This window comes from Euprymna scolopes, chromosome 23 (genome assembly GCF_053919585.1).
Source record: "Euprymna scolopes isolate OS-2025 chromosome 23, ASM5391958v1, whole genome shotgun sequence".
In the NCBI taxonomy this organism is placed as follows: Eukaryota; Metazoa; Mollusca; class Cephalopoda; order Sepiida; family Sepiolidae; genus Euprymna; species Euprymna scolopes.
The window spans coordinates 101934819-101939762 of NC_136504.1; positions in this window are offsets into that span (position 1 = coordinate 101934819).

The window sequence follows — 4944 nt, forward strand, 5'->3', positions numbered from 1 at the left end:
TTTTCATATTTAAGAGCAACTCTAACCTACTTTGACAGAAATATTGAAAAGAAAGAATAGATAACAAAAGAGTTGACCGTTATCTTCTTTTTTTACTACGAAAATTTGATTATGGACTGAAGCCTGCTGACATGTCATTAAAAAGAAAGACCAGAGATTATCAGAACACGATGTTTTTTTACAATATCGACATACACACCTGCTGGTAGCTTTCAAGGAGACGATCTGGCGCATCCGGAGTCAGGTTGGGGTTGTTGTCCAAGCCAATATAATGTGATAAACAAAGTCGGCAATGAGGGCTGTGCATAATTGAAGATCTCCCTTGAGCTATCTAAAGATTGTATTTCATGATATATTTCAATATACCTGTTTTAGGAATTATTTTATTGCAGAATACAGGGTGAACCATAATTTGTGGTCAAATAGAGTTTAGAATATTTGAGGCACATAAAAGTTCATCTTAAAACTGGCATTACGAGTTTATTTAAAAAAATTTCCAAACAATGGGAGCCAATTCAAAGGTTTCACGTTTTACTTTATAACTCTGAATCTATAACTATCCATGCACAGCTTCCGTAACTTCTTCATCCTGCCAGATCTTTCATCATGTTTGAAAATAAATGTAAGTCAAAGGGGGTGCAAATCTGGTGAGTAGGGTGGTTAGGGTAGAAGTTTGAATTCACAAAACACAAATTGTTTTCATTGTCATTACTGAGGCGTGCTTGATACTCAATATTCTCCAATCATTAACTTTGATAGAAAAATTGAAAAGTAAGAACAAAAAAGCATTTGTCGTTATCTTCTTTTTTTTTATTAAAATTTGTTTATTTTTAAATATGACAACTAATGATTAATATATATATATTTATATATTTAATCTATTTATTTTATGGTTTTGTTGAACTATTATGCTCTGTTCTATTCACGCATATTTTTTATATTATGCATAATTTGTGTATCATTTAAGATGAAACAGTTCTAGCATATATACATATATACATACATATATATATATATATATTATTATTATTATTATTATTATTATTATTATTATTATTATTATTATTATTATTATATTATAGGATTACTGAATCTCTCGACAAAGGCTTCTTTCTAAAGTAATTGCTCTTGATATATCAAAGGCCTTTGACAGGGTATTGCATAATGGCCCACTTCACAAGTATAGCTGGAAATGTCTTCTCAATTATTAAATCATTTCTCTCTGCTAGGATCATAAGAGTAGTGGTTGATGGGTAGAAATTAGAAGCTCACGGTATTAATGCTGAAGTCCCTCAGGGGTCCATCCTGGGCCCAACTATTTTCCTGATCTACATTAATGATCTCCCAAAACACATCCTTCGATCATTTGTAGACATTTATGCTGACGACACTACCATCTATGGCAACACATCAAAGACTGTAAATGACCAAGTTCTCTCTGATTCTCTATCCTCTGATCTTGAACGCATAGTACAATGGGGAAAGAGGTAGCTGGTTACTTTTAATGCATCCAAAACCAAGTTCCATCAACACTCTGATCCCCCATCTGGCATCAATTGAAGTGAATGGCTCTCGTCTTGGGAAGGCTCCATGTTTTGACAAGCTTCTGGGCTTGACCTTTATTCCTGAGCTAAAATGGAACACATAAATCAAATCTGTTGCCAAGGTCGCTGGAAAAATGGTTGGATCCTTCTACCACTCCATTAGATATCTCACTGCTAATGCAATTCTCTATCTATATAAAAGCCAGGTATGTCCAAGGATGGAGTACTGTTGCTACATCTAGGCAGCAGCTGCTAGAAGCAGCTTATCCTGTCTTGCATTGAGTTCAAAATAGACTTCGTAGCTTAGAGTGGGGTTACCCTTTTCTCTTCCCTGCAACCTCTTTCCCACAAAAGAGATTTGCAGCCTGTCTCTGCTTTATCTTTATTTCCATGGCAAGTGCTCGTCTGAGCTCCAATCTATGGTCCCCCTTCGCCAAACTTTCATGAAAAACACTCATTTAGCTGAAACCACTGTCAATAATTTTCCCCACTCTTTATCTGTGCCTAAACCAAAACGTAGATTCTATGAACAAAGCTTCTTTCTTGTAACTCTGTTCTGTTTGCCTGTTTTTCAACTGACTACAATTTGGTTGTCTTCAAGTCCAACATAAACAAATTCTTGATGAACTGTCCCCTTAGGTAATCCAATTTACCAAATTTCCACTATTAATGATTACTACAACATTATTGCATTGACTAGTGTACACTCAATAACCCTTATCCTCGAGTGACCTTCGGGCCTTGATAAATGGTGACCCTTATGTAATATATATATATATATATATATATATATATATATATATATATATATAAGTGAGCCTGTCCAGGTGCATGCTTAATGATCTCTACCAAACTGGTCTCAGAATTTTTGGAATACAGACACAAAACTTTATATATATATATATATATATATATATATATATATATATTAGCTTGGGTGCCCGGTGTTTGGAGGTGTGTGTTGTGTTGAGCAAAAAAAAAAAAAAGTGGTAGTAAGCAGACAGGCTCGATCCCGAACAGCAAAGGACGAAAAGAACATGAAAAAAAAAATAATAGAGAGAGAGGTGGGATCGAACTCGAAAACGTAAGGTAATTAGTCTTCCTTGCTAACCATTAGGTCAAAGAGGATAGCGAATTCATGAGTTGGGAATTAACTTAAGAATCAAAGAAGTCGCCACGCATATGCAGAAATGAATGTTGCTTTAAAACCTGGCCTAGGACCAGTTAAGCTTCCCTTTTTCTGTCTTGGTATTTACTTGTTTCTCCATGAAAGTAAATTAAACATGAGGTCGTTTTTAATGTGGGGGAAGACCAGCTCCCCCAAAAAGGTTGCACTCTGGCTGTATCTAAATGAATAGTAATTGTCTCAGTATGAGGGAATTTTTTAAAACTAAATAAAAAAAAAATAGAGACAATACCCATTTGCAAATCTGAGATATTATGATCTAGGAATCTAACCGACATGAAAACCACACCAAAAAAGCCTTTTGTGGACATGCACAAACCCTTGCACCCATTTTGCCCTTTATATAATAGGCTAGTGGGAGTACCCGGTGTTGTTCGAGTGTTACGAGGTCCTTAAATCAAAAAGAAACCCGGGGGGGGGCGTAAAAAAAGTTTTGGTAAGTTGGTAGGATCGAACCCGAAAGATGGGGAAAAAACATGGCACCAGATGTTTGAATTTATTTCAGAAGAGAATTGACAGGTGCCCGCACTTAATGACGTCAAGTGGAAGTCGTAGAGTTAACATTTTGTGCGAGCGTTACGACAACGACGACGATGTAAGCAATAGCTATTCAGCAGTGAACATTTTCTGCGGGACAGTTTGTAACGAGGTCAATAGCCCGGTTTGTTTGTTTTTACCTGACTTTGGGGAAAAACAGCTCCCCATTTATTAGGGGAGTGTCTCATCTCAAAATGAAAGCAACCATCTGATATGACGACAGTAAGCCGACGTTGACCAAACATTACATCGCTTTTTAGAGACCACTGGCCGTGGGCCAGGGTATTTATTTGCTCCCTCATCAAGTAAATTAGGCACAAGGCTGATTTTTAATGTGAGGAGTGAAGGGGAAATGGGGACCAACTCCCCGGGGAGTAGGGGAGCTGGATAGTGACAATTGGTATGAAGGGTTGCCCCTACATTGACCAAGGTCTTATATGTGGGGTTGCCCCCACATAGGGTCTTTGCTTGTAGTATCTGCCGGAACAGATACTACACTTTGATCCCGGCCCGAAAAACGAAAGCAATATTCGGCGATCCAAAGGCGTCAAATATTTAACGTTTCAAAGTTGGGAAAATTAAATAGCCGGGCGACGCCTGTTCGTAACTCGTAGATAGTATGATTTCGACGTGATATAAAAATTTAAAAGATGAGTGACGGCCTCGAGAAGCCGCCGAAAAAAAATCCTTTTGCGGACATACAGAAAAAGCGAACATACATACATACATACACACATTTTCGCTTTTATATATATATAGACTAGCAGGGTTATCTGGCGTTGCCCGGGCGTTCAATCAAAACAAAAGAATAAGTGAAGTAATCACCGTGTTTAAATATTATATACATAAAAAAATGTTAAAACTTTAAAAAATCGAAAAAAAATAACAAAACAAAGAAAAAAAAACTAACGTAAGGCAAAGGAACGATGTTGAATTTCTTAAAATCGGAAAAACAAAAGCAAAAAAAAAACCGCGAATGTGATGGGGAAAAAAAAACCCAGAAAATCGAACGTTAAAACTTAACACTGAACAGATACCATAATATTATTATAGTTAAATTCAAATTTTGATATATCTGCTTTTTTTTTTTTTTTTTTTACATCGTTCATTCTGCATTACGTTTAAGTTATTTTAAACCCCACTCTTCCCATGTTAAATGATAATTTCGAAATAATAACGTTAATATTTCAGTGCGCAGGTCAAAATCTGCAAAAAAAGCGATTTGTGTTTATTTGTTTATGTTGTTATGAGTTAATTTTTATGCGCGCATGCGCAACCAGATGTCGTAAACCGGAAAGTGGGTTACATACATCGTTACAAGGTCATTTGAGTTTTATAATTATATAGATTACGGAACATTTTCTTGTAGATATTGAATAGAGCTAAAACGTCTATGCTTTATGCAACATATGCCAATTGAATAATGAATCAATGCGATATAAACTTATCTTTCGTGAAAACAGGTTTGTGAAGTAGAATTGAAGTAGATTTTTATCTGTTTTCATATTTAAGAGCAACTGTAACCTACTTTTATAGAAATATTATATATATATATATAAATACTTCATTTACTCACATAAATTTAATATACGAAAGTGTAGATTTATGCGTAAACTTTAAGTATTTACTTCAAAAGTGCTCAATACGTAGGTAGAGCTAGTTAGTAATTTATAAAAT